At 43.7% G+C, this 25,537-nt stretch overlaps 1 long non-coding RNA gene across 1 annotated transcript in view; it reads left to right on the top strand.

Annotated features, from left to right (window-relative positions):
* The window catches only part of LOC117804684, a 33,927-nt gene extending 11,295 nt beyond the window's left edge, over positions 1-22,632 (top strand). The window contains exons 3-4 of the long non-coding RNA XR_004629218.1: positions 7,768-9,314; positions 21,988-22,632. This is a non-coding gene — a long non-coding RNA (uncharacterized LOC117804684). The remainder of the gene's footprint in view (positions 1-7,767; positions 9,315-21,987) is intronic.
* The last annotated feature ends 2,905 nt before the right edge of the window (positions 22,633-25,537 follow it).

Raw genomic sequence — 25,537 nt, forward strand, 5'->3', positions numbered from 1 at the left:
TGTGCTATCCAACTATCCAGATGTACTTTTATGTATAGTGTTGTTGTGAATGGGGTTGTATGTCTAATAAGGTCCCCTTTACAAACATTTATTTTATATAAAAACATTGCATTTCAGTTATATAATTACGTTTGATATATACATATAAACAACCATGAAAATATTAGATTGTGTTCTATTATTTTTTACATTGTGAATAATGAATTCAGGAAACTTGGGAAGATAGGAGTCCACATCAATTAGTAGTAAGGACCACAGCCAGCATGTCAAGCTTTAGATTTCTCCACATTTTCCATTGAACTTAAAACTCTTTAGTTTAGATTGTGGAGTGAAGAAAAGGAGAAATGAATGGATAGAATAGTGTGTTACATGACTTTTTGTTCCAAAAGTACAGAGAGAACATCTTAAAGTCACATCAAAGTGCATGTGAATACAGTTTGCAAGTAACCAGCTAGCTAATGAATTTGAGATAGCAATTATTGAGATGAACTCCATTTGTTCTCTGTTTAGGTATACATGCTTTATTCTACATCTGTCTAAAATCAAGGATTGTTCATGAAGAACTATAATAAGAATTTTAAATGTTATGTCTGCCACTGCAAACATTGCTTACTAAATGTGCCTGGAGAGATTGGAAAGTTTAACTATGGCACACCAATGGTTATGTAGTTTCAATGGAACTTGATAGTGATTTTGGTATCATTGATGTTTTTCACATAAACTCAGCATTTTTCAGACAAGTTAAAGTATTCAGGACATGATATTTTCAGGACCTTGCTGTTTATGTGCTTTAAATTGATGTAATATACATTATTTTTTACGTTCAATAGTGTCAAAAAAGCACTCATGCTTCTGAAAAAAAGAATTACTATCTACACTTATATTTCAAACCAGAGGCTGCCAAAGAGGAATGACAGAGGGAGTGAAAACCAAGTGGTCAATTGACATAGAGACAAACGAAGAGAGCTATTTTTTGACTGTTTTACATCACTAATGCTTTAAAGAACTCATAAACAAATCCACATCGTTTGCTCAAACGTCCAGAAACGGTTGCTACGTCTGGTTTGCTTGTTGCTGAAGTCGTGCTTCTTCCTGCCTGCTGTGTGACTCTGCTCCACCCTCTGTCACAGCCACTACACCACAAACTCTCCTCATTTACAGTTGGGCAAATTAGGTATTTTAGATTCCCTTAGCATCTAATGAAGACACGTGATGTTCCAGTGTGTTGAAGACAGACTGAGAGCAGAGAAAAGGGAGACAACAATACCACCTAATCTCCTATTTTTAGTAGTCTCGACTTGGACCCGGACTGTTGACAGAGAGCTTCACAGCACTTCACAATGATTGACGCACATAAAATTACCAAATTAGTGGGATAATTAGAGAATACAGACAGTGAGCACACCTGCTGCACATACACACAGCACCACACACATCCTCTGGATTTTGGTCACAGAGTGTTTTAAGGAAAGTTCTTTTCTTCTTTCCTTTTATCATTATTAACAGTATGTCAGATGTTGGTCTATGTTCACTGGCTTTACCTTTACCAGATTTGTGCAGGTTGAAACTCAAATTTAACAAAACTAACCACTTTAGGTGCCTAGGAGTTCTTTTTTTATTGCTGAGGTATTGAAACAGGTATGGTTATCATTTCATTTTTACCAATATCATATACAAATTCAAATTCAAAGTTCTGGTATTGTGACAACTCAAGCCCACACAAGCACCTCACAGCAGGAGACTTTCTTGGTAATTCATGTTATCACAACTCAATGCACTGTGTTTGGTTTAAGTGAAGGGGATGCTGGATATCATGGCAGGGGGAGGAGGATGTCTTCAACTATGGTGACTGTGTGTTGATATTGCAATATCACCACAACATGTAGGAGAACTTACCAGAATACAAGCAAAATGGTAGAGAATAAATACTCAAAACCAGGCCAACAGTGAGGAGATATATTAGAGAATCGTTGTTGTTTTTTTTTTTTTTAACTTGTTTTAAGTTCATTTTTGGACTTTTGTGACTTTAATAAGAGGATAGGACTATGTATAGAGTAGGAAATTGAGAGAGAGATTTTGAAATGACATACAGGAAAGGGATGCAGGTTGGAGTCGCACCTGGGCCTGCCGCTTCAAGGACTATAGTCTCTTTACATTGGGTGAATTAACCACTAGGCCAACCAGCAACCCCAACTTTGTCAATTGTTGACACCAGTGAATTTTCCTGACTTTTACTTATTGTGTTCAGACATCCTCACCCAAGTTCTCAGAGAAATTTTACTGGGGAGCTGGCAGGAAAAAGTCCAGATAAAGTGAGGGAGTCTAGCTGTTCACGTATGGAACCCTCCAGAATAAAGTTGAGTATTTTGAAGAGTTTTGTGCATATGTGAAAGAGACACATGGAAATCAGCTGTAACAGTTCCACTAAAAACATGAACAATTTCTATTCTCAAAATTTTGCCCTCCATCCTGTATTTTTCTGTTGTTTGACTAATCCATTGATTTACAGTTTAAACTTCACATGGGTTGTCAGGTTGTAGAGCTCTAAGGCTTCGGTGGTAGAGATGTTTATTGTCCTGCAATCAAGCCGCAGTGCTTCTGGCCATCCAAACATTGGTCTAGAAGTCCATGACAGCTCTGTAAGGCATTAGAAAAAGATTGCTTAAGATGCAAACTTAACACATGTCTTTTGTAAGATGTGCTGTTTAACACAGTAGCTCTGTGCTGCCCATGTTTGAGTCTGTTGGATAACACTCAGTGACTAATTGTCCATTTCCCTCTGCCCTCATTCATTCATTCATCCTCTTCATTTCTATTCCTGATTATCTTGTTGCGGTGTACCAAACAGGACATGTTGCTTTCTATTTCTGACTGCCTATGAGTGGGCCGCTGCTTGGTGCCACTGCATGTTTTGTGTGTATATATGTGTGTGTGTGTGTGTGTGTGTGTGTGTGTGTGTGTGTGTGTGTGTGTGTGTGTGTGTGTGTGTGTGTGTGTGTGTGTGTGTGTGGAGTTGGGCCTGGCAAAGAGCATCCTCCTCTAGTGAAGTGGCCTGAGGGGATTTCTTTCATGAAGTCAGATAACATCCCGGCGACCCCCTCTTCCCTTTTTTATAAGAGTTCTTTAACCTTGATAAATGAAGTAGATGCGGGAAGGGAGGGAGGGAGAAAAAAGTTGCGGGCTTCGGTGGGGGATGAGGGTGTGATGGAGGGAGGAGAGATAGAGAGAGAGAGAGGGAGAGACACTAACTCCCTGGCCGGCTTGCTCTCAGGATCAATAACGTTCGGAGAGCTGCTGAGCACTCCTGTCTGGCAGCTCTACCATAGGGGATGGTAGGAACGGATAGAGGGAGGAAGGGGGAGATGGGTGGGAGGAAAAGCAAGAAAAGAAGTGTTGAGAAAGCCTCTCTATCTCCTTCTTGTCATCCTTTTTTTGTGAAGAGAGGGAATCGAGGCGGACAGCAGCGTAGAGATGGAAGGATGAAGGTATGGATTGCAGCACAGATTGAGGGGACTTTGCGCCTATATCCAGCTGAAACATGCCACCCACCTGCTCGCCTGCATGCCCGCCAGGAACACACACATGTACATACACACACACACAAACACACACACACACACACTTTGAGGTCTCCTTTTACGGAGCCACAAGGTTACAGAGTGTCGATACAAACGCGCACAGCCCTCCGACAAATGGGATTTGGCATGTTCAATCAACAGTGCTGCCAAATCCCTGTTGTTAAGTATTGCAGAGCCATATCTGTCTGCAGCGGGCAGGAGCTATGCTACCTGGGCCCGCTAACCGTCCCCTAAATATCCTCTATTAAAGTCCTCTCTAATACAATTATCTTCTGCATTCCCCTTTGGATTTGAATTGGCGTGTGTGCAGCGGCATAAACAAGAAACAGAGAGGGAGTTTTCACACCTGAGCTCTCTCTTTTCTCTTTTTTTTTTTTTTTCCTCTTCCACTTGAATTCCCTGCTTGGAGTTTAAGTCGCATACTTCCCTCTTCTTGCCACCTCTCCTGGCCCTTTTCCTGTCCTCTGTTAGACCTGATCCTTTCATCTTCCCTCCCCTAATCCCGTGCTAGAGAAGCCTTCTCTTCACCCCTCCGCTGCTTCCCTTTGCTCTCTTTTTAACTCCATGCCTCTTCTTATTTTAGTGTGTCCCCGTGCTCCTTGCCACTCTTTCTTCTCCTCTCACTTTCTCTCCTTTATTCCCCCCATGCCTTTTCTTCTTCTCTACCTTCTCTGCTTCACCATTGCCCTCCTCTCTTACTTCTGTCCTTAATTAAGTTAGTGATCAGTTGACTGCCCCTATCATTGGTAGAGAGCAGGTTGGTCCTCCCATCTCAGGAGGGGGGAACATTGTCTGTGATGGCTGACCAGTGTAATCCCCCCACCAGGGACAAAGGGCAGTACCCTCGCTACCTCAGCCACCCCTGGAAGGCATTAGCCCCCTGATGAGAGCCGCGCCCTGGCCTGCCTTTGCCTGCCTGACACCCCAGCATCACACCGCTAGTTCTCTCCTTATCTGAGGAGGCAGTTTGACTCCTTACTGCTGAGAGGGAATCCAGGTGGCTGAAGCTGCAGGTGGACAACACAGTATCATCCAGAGTTCATTGAGGATTAAGGTGCACACCAGCAGGGCCACTTGATTCATATTTCTACTACCATCCTATATACACACACACACACACACACACACACACACACACACACACACACACACACACACACACATACACATGCATGTCTGTTATATAAAGATCAGGAAGCCCCCCTTTAAACCTCCACACAACCCCACATACCTACTTCTCTTTCTCTCTCTCTTATTCTCTTTCACACACACACACACACACACACACACACACACACACACACACACGCACGCACGCACACACATTCACAAAGGTAACGAGTAGGTAAGGTTGCCATGGGAACGGTTGGTCAGAGTTTACCAGAGGGGAAACAAACAAAGTACTGTTCATGAAAGCAGGTTGTTCGGTGCAGAAGGAGCAGTGATACTGCATGTACTGTATGTTGTGTGCGCACGATGTGATTAGTTACATTTATGTGAAGCCGTGCATCCTTTCGTATTCTCAAGTTACCGTGGCGACCTTTCTGGTATTCTTTCCTTTACCTAAAGAATGTCTGTGTGGGGATCATTTGATTGTAGCTTTCACAGAGTTTGACGCCAATGAACCTAAAGGGGAACATAGTGTTGAATCTGATACATGACGTATGAAGTATTGTTGTCATTGAGGACGAAGTGGAGTGTGTTTCTATCCATTGCATCATTTGAGTGTCGCAATCATTGTAACGAGTTATAGATATCTTGCTTCTTGTCTTACTTAATTATTTTGTCATCAAACTTGAACCAACCATTTCAAACCCAGATATTTTTAATTGAATTCTAGTGAATGGACTGATCAAAATCCCTTGACGATCAAAAGAGTGTATTTTCAGTTTTCCAAGAAATCAAAGTGGACCAGCTGTTGTAACTCTACACCACTTTATGTGTATGCCACACGGCTGCATGTGTCCTCTCAGGTGTGTTTGAGTCCAGTATTGTGCAGGGGACTGATGGCATTGCCTTTAAGTCTCCGTTTTGTATGACTCTTTTTGACCTAATGTTATTTCTTTTTTCCCCAACATGCACATGTTTGACATTTGAAGAAGTTCAAATATCCCAAACAATGTTTGCTTGCACAACAAACCTAGAAAAGTTGGTGAAGTATAAGATTTTAAAAATTGATATATTGAGTAGTCTCATGGTAAAATGTTGTTTGCTGCTCCTAATGCAATGGGTTAATTGCAGCAGATGCACATTTAGTGACATCAGATGATTTTACAACAGTTAATTCTGTACTTAAACAGTGCGTGGAAACATGCCAACAAATGTCTGATTTTCTTCAAATTCCAATAAGATTCCCCGCATCTAGATGGAGACCTGACTTGTATCTATGTCTGAGTCACAGCCTGCCGTCCCTAGTGCCTTCTGTGCTCTCTCATTTTTTTCTCCCTTCATTTCATAAACTGTATCTTCTCTTCTCTGCTCTCCTCTCCTCTGAAAAAGTAGGTCTTGTGGTAGTTGGATGACACCTCAGCCGAGTCGCAAACAGCAGTGAGCTCCTGTTCTCATTTTCCGTCATCTCCATCTCCTCTCTGCTCTCCTTCTCTTGAGGCATTTGAATAAAAAGTATCCACACTCTGAAGCAGCACACAAACTTGCTGTGTTTTTCCCATAAAAAGCCACCAAGCCTTCCTTTCTCCATCTGTGTCCCCCCTCTCCTGTAATGCCTCTTTAGCCCTGCACTCGCCTGCTTGAGGAATATTTATTGCACGTCCTCTTTTTAGTCTCAGTTTTATGTTTTCCCCCTGAAACAAACAAGTCCAATGCCATGGGGCAAAATCAACCCCCACACGCACCACCACCACCACCACCACCACCTCCTCCCCACCTTCTCCGCCCCCTGTTCCCTCTGCCGCTCGCTCCTTCAGCTACTGACAGATAGACAAACGTACTGTTCTCTCTTTCTTTCCCTTTCACCTTTCAAACCTCCCTCCATCCATCGTGCCGGACGGGCACAATGCAGGGCGCTCTGTCCTGCGGCAGCCCTGAACTAACAATATCACCGAGGCTGCCTGAATGCCGCCGAGCCCCATTGTGCTCTGTCAGAGGGGAGTTAACACCCATGTCTGAGCCCAATGAATAGTATTATTGTGTCTGAGACATGCACCGCACCCCCGGTCCCCATCCATGTCCCCCTAACTTAACTCGCCCCCCTCGCCCAAACTTGCCTCTCTTGTCCCAACTGTGTAACCCCCAATGCAACTCTTGTACCCCCTTCCTTAACAGACAGCCCTTCCTTCCAAAGCCTTGCCGGCCCACCGACTCTAAACCTCTACACGTTTACTTCTCTATTCCCTTGGCAGTCTGCCTGTGGGTTTTGGTCTCTTGTACAGAGCATTGGACAGAAGGGCTGTCACAGCTCCATGGTGGCTGAGGATATTTTTCAAGATGGTTTGGTTGGCGCAGTCCAGTGTGGGCTGGTGGTGGGGGTTGAATTTGGCCACGGCTCTTTCTCTGCCGAAGAACACAATGGGACCATGAATCCTCAAAGAAATGTGCCCCCCCAGCTGCTATTATCATAAGAAGAGGGCTGCTGAACACATTTGAATAATTCTGGATGATACAAAAGCTGAGATGTTTTCTTTGACAAAGTTTCTATAGAGCACCACCGGTCCGGCCAAAACATTTCCATTCCTTCACTCTCAGTAAGGCACAAACAGAGAGCTTGAAAAATCAGTAGCCATCAGTTTTATACTTCATGTTGTTATTTATATCCGTTATGGGCAAATAAATATGAAACTCAGCAGGACTAAGGGAGAGTAAAAGACAAGAGTTGTTGAAGAGAACTTTCCCTGTAAATATTTGTAATATATTCTATTGATGCAGGGGTGATTTTTATAATGGGCCCACTCTCGCTATATTTTGCTATCTGCAGCACATCACAATCTAATAGCTGAGAGTACCTTTGGCAGCCAGCATCTCTCTGCCTGACACACTTAACTCTCCAATCCCTGCAGTTTGTGCTCTCCAAGGTTAGCAGGTTCACATTCAGGCTGAGAGTGGATGCCAGATTCCTCACCCCCGACTTCTCACTGATCAAAGTGTAGGATTGACATTCAGAGTGGGTAAAAATGCTGAAAGTTAACATTAACTTGTTTTTTCTCCATCTCTGTCTCTGCTTGTTTATCTACAGCTGGAAGAAGAAGACGAAGAAGAGGAGAAGGAGGAGGAGGAGGAGGAGGCAAGGGAGGAGGAGGAAAAAGAAAAGCAGAGTGGGTGGAAGAATGGAAGGAGAGAAGGATGTAAGCAGTTCGAGGAGGTGGTTCGAAGCGGGTGAACCCGGAGCAGGTGAACACAGCTGTGGATCGCCATGGGCTCTCTGGCTGCCTTCCTCCTGTGGCCCCGGCGCTGCATACAGGGGTCCCGGGGAGCCAGCAGGGGCCAGCCAAAGCTGCGGCAGAGTGGGCAGGCTAGGCCAGCCGAGCCAGGAGAGAGGCAGGTGAGGCGGGTGAGCCAAGCGCTCATCCCCGCCGGCTAGGAGCCTCCGCGGCAGAGCGGAGCAGCACGGAGCAGCAGAAATCAATACAGAGGAGAGAGGCTAGCAGAGGTTGCCCAGCACCGCCTGCAGGCCTCGGAGCCCAGGGACCAACCTCCACCACTGCTCCCAGCTCTCTCTCCATCTCTCTTTCTATCTTCCTCTAACAGTCCCAGAATCAGCAGGGGCCAGGGCCCTAACCCTGCAACCACCCCACACGCAGTGTGTGTGTCAGGAGGTGCACATGTGTGTGTAAAATTGAGAGAAAAAGGGAGAGGGAAGAGACGGAGAGAGGGAGACTTTGTGTGTGGTTCACCCGGAGGGGTTTTTGCTGCGTCCAACACCGCTTGATAAAAGTTTGTCAGAGAGACACGCAGACTGTGAGGGAGGGTGAGAAATGGAAAAGGAATGAGAGGACGTGGAAGGTCTTTTTTCATCCAGCTCCCTCCCTCTTATTACTCATTCCACCTTAACTGTTTGAATAAGGTTCCACTGGAGACACTGTGTTTCTGCTCTGTCCCACTTCCAAGCACCTAGCGCACAATATTCCTAAGATCTCATGAGCCAGGATGAAAGGAACAATTTGAACTTTTTCTCCCATTCGCTGTGTCAGACACAACCTGTCTTTTCACCTTAGATTTTCCTACCCTCACTACAGCAGCTCCCATCAGAGGATATGGCAGCACAGTATTGATCTATAAGGTGGAAGAGAGGGAGGCGGGCCGGGGCTTTCATACCTCTCTCATGTGTGTGGAAATAGCACCTGAAGTCCACTTACTGCCTTGCAGCAGGGATCCCATGGCAGCATGAGTGAATGGCTGCTAATTGAATGAGAGATGAAAAGGACAGTAGCTGTACGTGTTCAGAAACCTCCCCACTCCCTGCATCTCTGAAACTATGGGGCTTTTCATCTGACTTTTTCTGTCCTCCATGTTTACAAAAGTCCTCCTCAACACAAAAGAGATGTTTAAATAAAAAGTTGGCAGTGACTGAAAAAATTGAAAAGATCCTCAGGAATAGAAAAAACAGGCTGACATCAGTGTAGAGGTGAATTCTTAAGGAGGAAGCAGAAAGAAGAAGACGATAGAATATACTACCCATGCCAAAAAACAAGTACTGCATATTACTGCTGACTTGGAAGGACATTACAAGAAAGACGGACAGTTTTCCAAACAGGAAAATTTACAGTTGGATCACACCTTTTGGTGAGTACACAATCTTCATTTAACTTCTTGTCTTTTGTGGTAAATAAAACCCATCATATGATACTGAGAAACATATTTTTGTAAGCACTGTTACCAGTCTCCCTCCTGGTCACGTTGTTATGATAAGATAGCATCACTGCTCAGAGGTGCATGTGTGTTTTTAAAGTGAACACAGAGGCGTTATGTTGCAGTTGATCTCCTCAGCTCTCAACAGGAGCCCTGTGCTGTGATCATACTGTCACTGACTGTTGGAGGAGTTCGTTGTTGTTGCATGTACCAGGAAGAGGGTATTAAAGCGCAACTCCCCCTCGCCTGCCAATCTGCTGGCACACAGAGAGACTGGCGCCTCTCTCCGCCTCAGCCTGGCAGCGACCCATGCTTACAAAATGGCCGATTCCTGTCTGCCAGCTGTCTCCCTCAGCCAAGATGGCGCTCGGTCGCTTTCTAATGCCCGCTGTTTGCCATCTGCCCTCTAATTGTTAACGGCTATGCAAATGTCCTGTAATTGCATTTGCATGTGCTTGATACTTAACCCCTCCCCCTCGGTTGTAACTAATAGCGCTAGCATTGAAAGAAAAAAGGAAATACAATTCAGCGCGTTAGCTGATTGAATACACAGCAGGAACAATTAGCGCTGTTGTTGCCCTCCTCTTTACTTTCCTCTAAGCTCACCTTATGCAAATCACTGATGCTGTGCTCTTGCTTTTGATGCCAGTTAAAAAATGGAGCATCACCCCGTCTTTCTCTCATTCGAAGACGCTCATGTGTCTTCTCATTGTGCTATATGTGACATCTGTGGTTGTTTGCATTACCAGGGTACCCTGCCTCCTCTGACAGGCTGAGCCCACACTGTAAAAAAAAAAAAGAGAGCAGGAGCGAGGCAGAGGCATAACATAATGACCTCATTAGCATGCTCAGCACTCCCTGCTATAGGCCCTGGTGCGCTGCTGCGCCGTGGGACCCACGGGTGTACGCCCTTCTCACAGCACTCAGCATGCAACATTGTGTTCTCCCCACACAATGCGGCGCTTCATACAGGCTTTATTACGCCTTGTCAAAGCGCGGGGGGATCAGGGGTATCAGTGCAGGAGCAGCAGGATACGGGCGCTGTACGTGAAGCAGGAGATGTATTGGTGCTTTATGGTCTTAATGTGGTGTTAGCGGTGCTGATGGATCCACTGATGCTGCTGTTGTGCGTTGACATGTGTGTTTATGTTTGTATGTGTCCATTTGGGTTCTTTAGTTGTGTGTTTGTGCAATTGCCCGTTTCATTGTGAACTCCCTAGGCATGCTGGACTGTTTTCAGCTGTCAGTGCTAATTATCGGAGAGAGCGATTTGGGGAATTGTCTGTGTCCTGGAAACAGGCCATCATCCACTCTAAAGAGACCTGCTGTACAGTATATGTTTGCCAGTCTGTTGTAGTGTAGCCTTGAACTTCACAGTGAAGACTAGAGGACAGGACACACACACACACACACACACACATGTGGTGTCTTTCCCTGAGGATGAGTCCATAAGAGTATTTCTACACAGTTGCTTATGATGCAGCAAATAACAAGCTAGGTTTAGCCCCTAAAATCTGTTCAAGAATTTACACACACGGTAAAGCTGCTAGCATATATGCGGCCTACAAAGACTAGTTCATTGCTATTATCATATTCTCCCATCAGACTCGGGCAGTTTTAATCAGGCTCCATGTCTAATCAACCCAAACTGGCACTGATAAAGCGCAGTGGAAAGCAGGTTAGCTTTAAGAGCTGCTGTGGTTAGCCTGGAGAGGCTGCATGCTAACGTACAATTCTGTGAGGGAACATAGCAGTCAGAAAGAGAAAGGCAGTCTTGAATCTTTTCCCAAGGAGAGGCCTTAGAAAATTAACAAGAACTAGATATTGTTAATTTCATACATTTTTTAAATAAGTATTACACTTTGCTAAATTTATGGGGGAACAAAAAATACATGAGAAATGAGAAATAAGAGAGGCAGGATGAGACACTTAACCCTCCTGTTAACCTCAAATTTACTAACATCTTTTATCCTTGGGGTCAATTTGACCCCAGCAATTTAAACCTCCAGAGCCTGATTGTTACCCAGGTTTATGTGCCACTTTATGTTTCCTTGATGACTACCTAAATATCCCTTTAAATAAACACAATTTAAAGCATTTAGAAGGACTTTATTTGTAAAACAGAACATCAAACTGCTGCGAGTTTGTCATGCTCTTGTCAGCCCTGCTTTGTTTCCATGTTATCAAAATGTATGACACAGGACTCATCATTGAATGTCTTTAGAGACATCATTGAATGTCTTTAGAGACATGTTGGCAGGAAATATTATATCCCAATCTGAAGGTTGGCGGTTCGATCCCAGCTCCTGCAGTTACATGCGGAAGTGTCCATGGTTATAATGACCTCAATATCATCCAAAACAACCAAAACGAATGTGTGTAAATGTTGATATTTCTTATGTTATATACAGCTAAAACAGTCTGGGGTCAAACTGACCCCAATGAACGCAGATGCATACTTTTTATTTTTTTTACAGGAAATTGGAACATGTCAACATGTCAACATTTTAATTTTATGTTTTCCCAGTTGTCCCCATTAAATTAGGAAAAGTCATGTAATATGAAGTCAAAACAAATATGTTAGTCATTAATTTAGAGACGTTAAACATTGAAGGGGGTCCAATTGACCCCAAGGATAATAGGAGGGTTAAACAAGATCTGTGCATGTCATATTATCCTAACGTGGATATATATGTGTGTACTATGACAGACGGAAGGGTTACCTTTTTGTAGGGAGAGGTATTCAGAACCAGCACAGGGAGGTGAGTGATAAGGAGAGGGAGTAGGTCTGGATCATTGGGGCTAAAGTGGGTGGAGCCGTTGTATTAGCATAATTGCATATTCAAATCAAACAAGGAGAACCATATGCTTTATGAAGCACCAGATGAACATAACACCTGACAACTTATGTTAGCCACTGGCTGTAACTGGTACAATAATGTACACATACATCATGAAAAACATCTACTTTGTCCATTCACACCTACTCATAGGAAAAAACGACACACATCTCAACATCACCCTCTGTAGAAAGCTTTTACGTAAAGAACACCTATAGCAGAGTGTCACTACGTCACTGCAAGTATGCACAAAGAGAGCAGACAGGGTACTGCACCACACATTGCTGTAGGTGGACATATTGTATAAGCGTGAATATATCAGTGTGTGTCTGAGTGTGAGGTTTGTACAGAATGAAAATGACTGTCTCATTCTCAGAGGCGACAGAAGCCACATATAGGAGTGTCTCATATGCTTCTGAAGCTCCAGTAATTTCAAACTACATGTCTTGTGTTTATCTTGAATACAGAAATGATTGGTCAAACATGCATTATTCTATCTAAATTATCAGTTATAATGAAATGAAAGAAGAGTATCAGAATGTTGATAAGAGAATAACAAAAATTATGTTTTCTACTATATTCAAAGCAAGATTTGGTTAGAGTGGTTAGAGTGGTTAGAGTAAGATCTTCTGGTACAAACTTCTTTCAAGGAAAAAAAAAACACACCAAAATTTGGATTAGGCTTCAACCCTGACAGTATAATAAGTGCAATTAAACAATACAGACTGTACATATAGAGTTGTATTTCTTAATTATGTTTATGCAGTAGCTTAGATGTGGACTGTTCATTTGTGTGAGTGTGATTGTCATCCAGTCCGCTGCAGCTTTTCTCATCCAGACTGCCCACTGCTTTTTATTTGCTTAGGTATTGATTGAATGTGTTCCACCCACTGAAGTAATAGTTGCTGAAAGCATTTACAGCCATCGCTCAATTCATCCCGGCCCACATCTTCCTTTGTTTCTTGAAACCAACAAATAATGTGATCAGCTCTTTCCCTGAAACAACTTCTTATTCAGAAGAGAAATTGAATTTGTATAGGTATGTGTGTTAACATCTTAAACATGCAAAGTGGTCGGATTAACTACTTTCAGGAAACAGAAGGGTTTGATTTTTTTCTCTTTATGACATATAAAAGCAAGTTGCTATGTATGTTATGAAGATTAAATTAGGTATGTTTCGAGGACGTTGCTGAACACAAATGTTAAAAGCATTTTATTCGATGAACTTTTATATACATTTTTCACATATACACAAAATAATCACAACAAAAGATCTGCTACCCCTTTTATGTCAAACAAGTTTAACAGTTTTCTAAAAAGAAATCGTGTTCAACACCTTTTATACTTCTTTAATAAAAACTATTTCATTTTCTTCGATTCACTTGTTGATAAAAAAAAAAAAAGAAAAGAAAGAACTAAGTCATTGCTTTGCTTTTCAGCCAAATTCCTTCCATGAAATTCCCCTCCTTAGGAAGTAATTCCTGAGTCAAGTGTTGCTGCTGCTGTTTCCTCAGAGCCGCAACACTGAGCCCCAAGTCTGATTATAGACTCGTGGAAAAACAGTCAGGCATTTATCCAAGTCACTGATTATGTCATTTCAACAGGCTGCAAACACTCATGCGGGTTAGACAGCTCTGAGGGGAGAATTATGAAGCTGGAGTGGAATGGAGGCTGTATGAAAAGGAAATGAAAATGGAGTAGTGCTGTATGTGTGATTAAACTGCCCGCTCGCCAGCAAAAGGCCACGCGGCTGTTGCACAGGCCTGAGATTTGGCCGTAATGAAAATGTGAAGGTGGAGGGGTTTGAACCCCCTGAATGGCTTCTGTGAGCATGCACACACACTCACACATACATTACATTGAGTTGTATGTATGCGCTCCAGCTGAATAAGAGTGAGCCACTGAGAAATACTGCAGATGCAATTTTATACGCAAAGCAAGGATTGGCTAAGTCTGTAGTGAGAGAGTTAGGCAGAGACCGTCACAGAGTGGACTGATGAAGTCCAGGAAAAAAGAAAATCCTCCTGAATTAAAATAAAACATTCAGTTATATTAATCAGGTAATTCATACTAGGGACAGATAATCCTGCAATTGTTGTTGGCTTCGAAAGAGACAAATAGCACCGTGGCGGCCACATAAATATTAAATCACACCATTCAGACGCAGAGACAGCACCCAGTCATGAAGCGTGGGAACGGGCTAAATGATTAGGCAATGAGGGGTCCCTGCAGCTAAGGGGGGATGTGGTTAGTTCATGGCCAGACGCCTCAGCTGCACCGACTTCCACTCAGAAACAGGTTAGGAGAGACCTCAGGGGTCAAGGTCAGGGGTGTGTGTGTGTGTGTGTGTGTGTGTGTGTGTGTGTGTGTGTGTGTGTGTGTGTGTGTGTGTGTGTGTGTGTGTGTGTGTGTGTGTGTGTGAGTGCATTGAGGTGTGTGGTTCATGTGCTGTTCATTGCCGGCCGGCTGGCTGGCTATATAGCTGACTGTCTGTAAGCTGCCTCCGTGTTTGCTTATGTTATAAGCTGCTTCTTATTGCTTCGCTCCGGGGACAACTTGAGCTGAGAAGCAATGGGAGAACCCCTCCACCCCCCACACCCACCCCCCATGTCTTTAGTCAGCCTCTGGCCGGTCTCCAGCCGGCCCTGAGCCAAATCGAGCCAGAAATCAGTCCTGCAGCCCCGTCAACCCCCTGGTCAAACAACCCCCAGCCAAACACAGTCAAACCAAGTCAGACACTTTGACAGCCCCCCCCCCCTCTCTCTTGTCTGTCTCAGTCTGCTGCCTCCTGTAATTTAACATGTCGGGTAGGGGTTCATCGTAGGTGTGCGTGCCACAATCCAAAATGTATCATTCATCGCATGAACCCGTTTTTTGATGCTTCGGCTAGACTCGTGCAAAAAATTCCAAATTTGAATCAAATTTTCTGACAGTGTTTAGTTTCCTAGTCCGTGCAATTTGCTAATTTCATATGTTGCTTTTCAATCTGTCACATTTTCTTGATGAGGCCAGCCGTCAATAGCAATCCCCTTTATTGGTGAAATGCAGCCGGTCACTGTATCATTGCCATTTCATCAAATCATGTGAGAGGCGAAGTGCTTGAGCTTGCGGCACGTTTGAAATAAACAGTGTAAGCCCTTTAAGAGGAGGGACTGCAGCAGATGAGGAAATTATAAGGGAGAAAGAGGGGAAGAGAAGGGAGAAAAAGAGGAAAAAGGGAGGACGGTGAAGGAAGGAGAGGAGAGGAGAGGAGGAAAAGGGGAGAAATGGAGAGGAGCGGAGACACAAGCTAACCCACCCTGCGGTAGCCTGCCTCCATTCTTCATCGGGGACTTATGCTTCATTAGACCGTCTGAAAGAAAGACCCGCTTTCCCTCATCACCTCAATAGACCGGTCCCCCCTTCCCTCCCATAGCCTGGAGGGTTCTCCTATAAAAACCCACCTCCCTTACACCACTGTTTTTCCTCCTCATTTCTACCTCCGTCTCCTAATCATCTCAACTCGCGCTGAAATCAAGCTTAGTAACGGCAGTTTTGTGAGCCCCCCTGGTACAAAACCACCACCACCACCTCCTCCTCCTCCTCTCCCTCAACTCCCCTTCCTCCGCCTCCTATCATCCTCCGATCCCCACCAGCTCCCCTTCTCTGCTCATTCACTCACCTTGGTCAGACACACCACCCACCCACTGCTTAAATCCCTATCAGCATGTCAAGTAAATGTCTGCCCAGCTGGGGTTGACACACATACACTCACACACACACACACACACACACACACACACACACACACACACACACACACACACACACACACACACACACACACACACACACACACACACAGATACTGAAATATAAATGCACCGCGCACACAATCTTTTGCTTGCTTCTGGGGTTTAGCCTTCCTCCCTGCTGACCCTTTTCACCCGTGTTTTGCTCTCTTCCCCTTCTCCGCCGCCTCTCTTTCCCCCTCTGCCTCTCCTCAGGCACTGATCTGACAGGATGGTTTGGCTAGCTGACTATATCTGCAAGAGGTTTATCACAGGGCTTCACTGCACTCTCTCCCTCTCTCTGTTGCCTACCTGTTTTGTATTTTTTCAAATTAAAGTGCTTTCTCCCAAAAAGCTGCAGTGCACCTGAGGCCATGTTCACCTTTACGTCCCATCTATTTGATTAAAAGGTTACCAGAATCCTATCCTCTGAATTTGTTACAGTAAAATCTGGTCAGTTTATCTCCTAATAAAATCTGCCGCTGAAATATCTGTGCTGTGTGTTATGAAATAAGGTCTCATATCTGCAGTATTTTGAAGTCACTCTACTATCAAATATCCCTACAGGTTTTTTTTTTCTTTCCAGAAGGCAGCAAAAAAATCAGCCAGGAACATTCTTCACCTCGAGTTATCACTTCACCACATTTTAACATAAATTCTGTTTAAGATATCCTTGCTTTTTTGAACAGGAACCTCTGTTAGACTTGAATCTTACAGCAGGATTTATGCTGCAAATACTTGTTGGAATAAAAGATGAACTTTTTGAGTTTTTGCGTGCGTACCTGCATGCATCAGAGTGTTGTAACCTCTCAGTTAGAGCAAAGTAACAACCTTGTCCAACTAAATTGTCTCAAACTTCTCGATCTAATCTCCACCCAGCCGAAGAGTCTACGTCTCATTGGTTGTAAAAATTATTTGTGCATTATGAGTTCTTTATTTAGCCTTCACAGCTCAACATTTATCTTTCATATAACTCCTCTGATGGTGTCTTTCCTTCATACACACTACTGATGTCATTATTATAACAGGGGGGACATGAATCTTGGAGTTCCAAGCAGACTCTTAAAAAAAGCTCCCCTGATTTTCCTGTGCCCGTTTTATCCCCCTCCCATAACATTTCAATCAGATTTTTGGGGTCAATGACGAGCGCGGTGCATTCTCAGCGCTGCCTCTGTCATAGCGCCATCTTTATGTAAATGTATTCAGATGCATTCCCAGCCCTCTGTGCACCACCCTCTCTGCTGGGTGGTGGTTGTGGTGATGGTGGCTGTTCAGTCACATTTTCTCCTGTAGCAGGCAGGACAGAAAAAAAAAAAAATGCAACACTAATGTTGAAGCACACAGCGAGGTGGACCCCTGCCAACACGCCTCAGAAACCCCTATTAAACCCAATGTTTATATTGGGGCTGTGATTTACAAACGTGCGATTTCTTGCCTTTAGGCATGTGCACCCCCTATGCTCGTTGTGCTTTTTCATCAGGCGCGCAGCAGACAGCGATAGAATTGCGAGGACAGGGTCCTTGCTGCATGTGCACGGCGAGATGAGAAGGGGAGGGGAGCAAGAGAGCGAGGAGAGGAGGTGTGTGTGTGTGTGCATTTTCATCTTAGTGGGTGCTCCTCTCTGGTGCTCGGCGCTCTCTGCTCATATTGAGATATTTCCTAAGCACGATGACACAATTATGCACACACACACACACACGCACACACAGTCACACACACATTCTGTTCCTTTGTATACCGCCGTGCTCCTCAGCTCTGGTTCATCTCTAATGTTCTGAACTTGACTCTCAGCAAGTTCATTGTTATTCATTCCACTGTCATCCTGGGCGCCCTGAGAGACTGACTAAGTCTCCGGCCCAGGTTTCCAAAGTACGACTGTTTGTCACACACACACACACACACACACACACACACACACACACACACACACACACACACACACACACACACACACACACACACACACACACACACACACACACACTCACTCACACACGACCTATTGTTCCAGCAGCAGGATGTCTATAGTCCTCTGGGTAAAAGTATGTGCTGACTGTATCAGAGGACACTGCGAGATGCTGCAGTTTGTCACTGACCTGGTTCTGCTGGTTCTAACTACAAAGTTCACTTCTCAGGTGATTAGACGCAGTGAGAGAAGACACAGCTCCAGAGCCTTCTGCATAAGGTCATGTTGTCTGTGTTTTGGAACGATTTTGAGGGTGGATCTGAAATAATAAAATCAGATACAAGGAACTGAAGTTAAAAATAACATCTCATTTGAATTTCTTTAGTTCTAGCTATCATTACTTTAAAATTTTTACTTCCCATGGACACAAAAAACCCTCTTCAGCTCTCTTTTTTTCTCTTATTCTGTTGCCTTTCACTGTCTCCTTTCTCTCCCTTTTTTTTTTTACTTTCTCCTTCTGGTGCAAGAAAACCAGGGGCTGCAGTTTGCTTAGCTGAGTCCATAAAGAGGCGTTTTAAAAAGCTGTGTTAACAGAGCAACAAAGCTTTAAATGTGCCCCCCTCTGTGAAGGGGTGGTTCCCATAGGGATGTAGCGTGGCGCTCCATTGGTAGGCCTCTATCCGGCCTCTGATTCAGCCCAACGCTCAGTCACGGCCACTTATGGTAGGAGGGAAAATCACACAATTCAGCCCAGGCCTGATCCAATGACATGTTTTTTTAATGAGCTGGCTCTATGTCTTTGTTTGGGCACCAAATTCAAGTCCAGACCTGCGCGAGTCCTGCTGAATAAGATGCGAGGCCATGGCCAGGCACGAATTAGAAAAAATGCACAAAGAGTTTGGCTTCTGTTGAACCAGTGAATAGCTTGTACTTTGCACCGCTCCCTCGAGAACATTACAAGTAGCAAGCATGCAGACTTTATTTATTCAAAAGTGTAATTTCTTACTGCTTTTGACAGTTTGTGCAGTGCTTGGTGTTGTATCATGCGTGTAAATCTTGTTACAAAAATGTGAGGTGAAAGGTGTAAATGTGCCACAGGACAAACTCAAAACTCTTGTTTATTTTTAACAGAGAAAAGCGACGGTCAAAAGAGGCTCCTGTTAGTCATTTCTAGCCCCTCCAGATATTTTTTTCCGGGGTCATACACAGAGAGATTTCTTTCTCTTTCATTTTCACCAGCCCCGGTGTCTTTTTCAGAAAAATGCCACACCATACATCACACGTATATGTGTGCGTGTCATACGCTGCGTGTACATCTGAGAGCATGCCGGCCGCTCGCTGGCTTATATGTTCAGGGGTGAGGACTGTCATTAAACTGTCTGCCTGCATCACCAGACTCAACCATCACCCAGCTCTGCTGTCTGTTCTGCTTCTTGCTGGGCCCTCCAACAACACACGCACACACTGATTCACTTGGCTATGGGCCAGGAATCACATACACAAAGCATATTGTATGTTTCCTCTCAGTCAAAACAGAACAGAATTTGAATGCTCATGTCAGTACAGGTTTTTTTGATATGAGAGCTTCTATTTGTGTTTAAATTCATCCACGCAGAATGATCCATTAAACTTAAATATCTAGAAATCTCCTTCTTTTACGCATAGAGAAACCTTTATGTAGAACCTCAGAGATAAACCACTCTGTAAGATTTGAAAGGTAACGTTAAAACCTCCAAAAATGTGACTCTTCCTGGATGGAATAGGTGTTCATTGATGTCATGTTCTCTCAGTCCTGCAATTTTTTACTTGCTTTTGTACAAATAATTACAACAGTAGACTTAATTAATTAAAACAACTGAATTCAATGAAAATATGAATATGTTAATTCAAAATTTCTCATTATATGATATATATTCTGTCCTCTCATACATGCAACCAACCAACCAATCAGCCCAGCTACTTGTCTGTGAGTTAGTCCAGCTCTGTTCTTTGCTCACGTTCAAGGTTGCTGTAATGGGGAATTAGTATGCAGAGAAGCAGACAGACGGCCATGTGGATCTAATAGGTAGCCAGACTGGAGAAGAACACTGAAGTGGGGGGAAAGAGCATCTCTAGCAGAGGGGGTGTTCACCTCCTTCTCCTCCTCCCCTCCCTCTCCCCCCCTTCATCGCCTCGTTCCCCCTGCCCTGTCCCAAACCTTAATGGGACGTCAGACGGACAGCCTCGCCTGCATTGAGCATGGCGAGCAGCCTCTACCCCCTCTTGTTGTCTCCAGACTCCCCCATCCCCCCTTTATCTTCCCCCATGGCCCTCTCGCTCCCACACTGCTAGCACCCATAGCTGCTGAAGGGGCTATTGAAAGGGGGTTCTAGACACCCTCCCCTCCTCAGCCCCTCAGCCTAACTCTGCATAAATTAGGCACGTCTCCCTGGTGTCTCGTCAGCCGGTCGGGGCACCCCTGGCCCCGGGTCTGCCGTCTCCCAATCTGCTGCTCCTTCTCCCCCTCATGCTGTCACCTTCTGTCTCCCTCCACCTCCCCCATCTACTGTATTTTATGTCTACTTGTTTTCCCTCTGACATCCTCAAGCTTATATACCTCCTTTTTTAACATTTGTTCGTGAATACATTTTCTTTTTCACTATTTCTTTCTCTTACGTTTTTTGTTTTGTTTCCTAAAATCCCTTGACCGATACCTTTTCATATTCCCCACATCCTCTATCATATCTACTTTTCTTACCCTTCTTAAACTGTTACCTCCATCTCCCAGGCACTCTCCTCTTTTCTCTTCTTCTCTTCAGCCAGGATATTGTTTACATCGGTCTTGCTAATCACTGGCAGAGCCTCTCTAGACCTCACAGATGTTGCAATAATACAGGGGATTAGCGGTCTTAACACTCAGGCTTATTTAGGGAGTTTTCCCGATGGTCTAGCAGTGAAGCCCGTCAGCTCCTCTGAATTTGACCTTTTTTACTGTTTCCACTGTGTGCTGAGATCCTGCAGTCTTGTTTCTCTTTGATTTGTGATTTTTTTTTTCTCTTTACGAGTGTTTGGCATTCTGATGTTGTTTTATCCAGATTGGTGCTCTGGGCTCCTAACTCCTGCAGCTACATCTGTGCTTTAGTTAAATGCGGTTTCAGTGTTTAACTGCCTGACACATGATGGAAAGAACAAAGGCTTAGCAAAAAAAATAGAGGCTGAGATATTTAAATGTGTTTTTACATTTTACATGTTAGTAACATTCACCTTTTGAAATATTTTTGGCTACAAATGATTATATTCCCTCTATGTTCCTTATCTTTGCAACATTCACACATTGATGTAGCTAGCTAGCTCACTCTTGCTCACTATGGTGACGTCTGAACCTCCCCAGTCTCCTCTGCTCCCCTCTTTAACTCAGCGTTCAAACATAATTAGATGGCCTTCTCAGACTCAGCATCTCTGCGTCATGCCATGCAACCCAACCCAGTCCTGTTTTATGACCAAGCAAATCCACAGACATTCAGTGTGTGTGTGTGTATGTGTGTGTGTGTTTGGGGTCAATGTATTTCTGTCTGGATCCTAATCCCAAAGGTGATATTAGTCTGGTAGGGGTGCAACTCCTCCCCCCCTCCTATGTGTGTGTGTGTGCATGCGTATGTGTTTGTGTGTTAATGTGCGTTTGTGCTGCAGGCGTTGGTTCCAGCCAGGAAGCCCAGACAGCCTCTACCTTGACCTTTGACCCATGACTGTCTGCTAGCTCAGGGGTCATGCACACCATAGATACAGACAGCTGATAGACGCACAAACAAACGCACATGCACGCACACACCCATGCAGAAACAACACAGCCAAACCACCTTGTAGAAAGCACTGACGGTTTGGTGTGTCTGGAGGAGATGGTGACACAAACAGCGTCATCTCAGCTTGCTGTGTGCAGACAGTGCATGTTGTTTATGCACAGATAGGCACACCTGATTTTAGGTGTACACCTGTCTACACAATCCTTTAAGGTACCAAAGGAAATTTAGTTTAGCTATGTTATGTTTAAGGACACGAGCATTTTGAGTCTACTTTCACTAATCTCTTTTTTCCCTTCCTTTGTGTCTTCACAGATGCAGCCAGTCAGTGATGCCTCGACAGAGTTAAAAAAGACAAAGAACACCATGGGTCCCTACTCCAAAACATCACACATGCAATCTGTAACTAGTTTAAATGGACATGTTTAGTCTCAGCTACATATGGAACGAACCACCTCTACACCTGCAAGAACAGTCAAATAAACTCTCATCTTCTGGGGGCGATTATCATTTCTCCAGTGTGTGGTCTTTGTGGACGAGGACAGGTAAGTCTGAGCTGCTTTCTAAAGGTAAGTTAAGAGGTTGGATCAATTTTAAAGCTGTGTGAAGTACAAAATGGAGCTACTGAGCAACATTTGCCAGAGTTCATTTTATTAGACATGATTTACTATATTCCAGACCAATTTTAGGTCGGAGATTGGATGACACCACAAGGGGTCCTTCCTTTTTCTCAGTAATTCAGATTCAAGTATTTGACTGGAAAAGTGTTAATCTCGTTTTGTGGAGGCTGAAAATCTCCCCACTTTTCTGTTGGATATTGCGTACACGTATATGTTCTTATAACATTTTATATTTTAGATAATTAAGTAATTTATCATGGTATATTAACAGAGATTTTCTGAATGCCAAAAGTTTTTCTTTGATGTGATCTGAGTTTCCAATAAAGCTGAACGATTTATGAAATAAAAAATTGTCTTTGGAGTTTTTTTTGTCGCTTTTGTGTCTTTCTTTTCTGTGTGTAGCAGTCGTTTTTTGTTGATGCTGAGATTACAACTGAACACAAAGGGGGAACATTTTGGTAACATTATAATTTTTCGTACTGCAAACAATTCCCATGAATTGGCCAAAAACAACATGAATTGACTCCAGCTAACAAAAACCTCCCGTGTATTTACAGCTTATTGTGTCTTATTCTAGAGTTACTGTTCTTCATCCTTGACTGACCCTACAGTATGCCCATTTTTGAACTGAGTGACATGTCCCTTTAAACAATAAATGTACATGGGTGCCATTTTTTTTCAAGTCAGTGCCCTATACTTCCTAAATCCTCTATCCAGCCATCTGAGCATGGATTTGGGCACAGCTGAGACCCACTTAGTGTATTGTATTTTCTCACATTTGAGTGACATTTGATTAATACTTCAGTACCCAGCTTTGATTAGCAAATCTTAACTTTTTTTCAAAGGATTGAACTGTACATTCTTGGCCAATTTCTACAGGTGTACATCATCAGTAGCTTCAGGAAGGCCCAGCAGAGCAGGTAGCTGCACATTGTTTGAAAGATTCTTATCAAATTGTTGGTTTCTATCTTTCTTGGATTTGTTGACCATTACAAAATAAAAGATATCTGAGCCTACTGATGCTTCGTATATAAGCATCATGAAAGATTGGGTCTGGAGCTATATGTGCTTGCACACTTGGGTCTCTGATTATTCCAGCAGTGGCTGAAGGGCTGGACAGGGAACAGTTAAAGCTAGTGGCCTAAATCTGTGGTGTCAATTAGGTGCCTTTGTGTGTGAGCAGCAGGGGTGTTGAAGCGAGTTGCTGGAGCTGAAGGAAACTCTGAACAATGATACACATTCATAAGCACATACACACACATACACACTGAACCTATGTTTTGTGGGGATCACACCTCCTTTTGTTTTCCCCCAACAGCCAGTGGAGGCGATGCCCCAGTGCCCCCAGTGTGCTCCAGTGCTCCAGCTGAAATGGGCTCCCTGCTCTTGCCTCCCCACCTCCCCCCCCCCCCACCTACACTGTCCCCTCTCTCGCTTCCTCGCTCTGGGTTCCCTGGCTCTCTCGGCCTCCCCCTGACTGGTTCCTGACCTGAAATAAGGGCCAGGCGAGCCTCCATGGCCGGGCCAGCATGAAAGGAGATCTGTATGTGCGAGTGTGTGTGTGTCTGCGTGTGTGTGTGTTTGCGTGTGTGCACCATGGCCCTGAAAGAAAGTAGGAGATTATCCCATTCTGTGTGTCCAGTCACCAGTGCAGTATTGACCATGGTGGGCCACCCAGGGAGTGTCCAGCCAGCCGTGAGATGGCCTGATATACATGCTTACTGGCCATGCTAGATTCCCCCACTCTCACCGGGGAGAAGGCCAAAACCCTACAGACTGGACGCTTTCTGAAGACACTGGAGTCCGTTCACCGAGTGACCCTACCTCCATGCACAGATGCTCCCTCACAAACACAGACCCCCCTCCCCTCCACACTCATACACACTCACACATTGTAGTGTACAGTGAAAGGCATTGCCATCAGGTCGTTTTCTGTGTCCTGTGAGGCGAGGCGGAGGTCATTGGGAAGGTGGAAAACCTCTTTAATGGTGGGAATGATACCATAACACCTATAGATGGAGTTACGGATCATGTCACATACACTCTGTATACAGTGTACAACTCTGACAGCCGGGCCTGCTCACTGCTGATTGTGATTGTGGAGAGCAGCGTGACAAAACGTAGTTTATGTTGGAAGGAATAATTGCTTGTGTCTCCTTTTTTTTTTTTTTTTTCAGCTACTTGTCTATTTTTATATTTTACATTAATTGTGTGTAATATGTCCTAAAAGTAACTAATTCTAATGGAATTAAAGAATGTCTATCAATTTTTTTCTACACTGCAAAAATGTTTTTGATCTGTTCAAATGTATTTTTATAATTTTAAGTCAAAGTATCCCAGTGCACTTTACTTCTTTAATGTCAGAAAATGCATCTTATTTTAAGTTAATTTGACTTGCTGCACTGGTAGCTATTTTAATTTATTAAGGAATTTAAGACTTTTTTTTAACAAGCAATTTCTTCAAAATATATGTTGTGTCTGGACTTGTCAGGTTATTTTGGCCTATATATAATGTTCTGGGATATTTGGCTATAAATTAGACAAAAATACTTGGTAAGATTTCAGTTTTTGCAGTGTTCAACATAGCCGTAAAAATATTACAACATCATCCAAAGCTTGATCCACATTCTTTTCAGGAATTTCTACCAGTCCAGCTGCCTTACGGATCAAGTTTTGGATTACCATGACCTGGATGACTGAGAACCTTCACAGACATATTAAAACATCATTTGTTTGCAAACTAAACTTGTACCTCACACAAACCTGGATAAATATTGATGAACCAATCCTCTTGAAGTTTATTAAAACTTCTCTAACGTGCCCACGTCAATGATTTGCAACCCTCTGTTGTAAAATCAGCCCAGTGTTAAGCTTTACAAACCCCCAGGGGTCACCTCATTGTCTTTTAATTGCCCTGCTGTTTGTTTGTGCACACAGAGAGTCTCTAACATCCTGGTCCGTTAACAAAACAAAGGCTTTTAACAGCAGGACGGAGCTGTACAATGCTCTCCAGCAGTAAAAACAAATAAGACAACTGGTGAGGAGGAGTATGTGTTTTTTTATGGCTTGTAAACTGTTGTTAAAAAGTTACGGCGTCAAAATGAAGCAACGGAAATAAAAGATGAACACCACTCACTTTGTTTGGATTTTATTTTCCTTGATAAGCTAATGTGTAAAAATAAACAAGCTGAATTAAAACAACATATCACCACTATAAAGCTAATTTCTTATTTAATTTGAACATA

Source organism: Notolabrus celidotus, chromosome 2, assembly GCF_009762535.1.
Source record: "Notolabrus celidotus isolate fNotCel1 chromosome 2, fNotCel1.pri, whole genome shotgun sequence".
Lineage (NCBI taxonomy): Eukaryota > Metazoa > Chordata > Actinopteri > Labriformes > Labridae > Notolabrus > Notolabrus celidotus.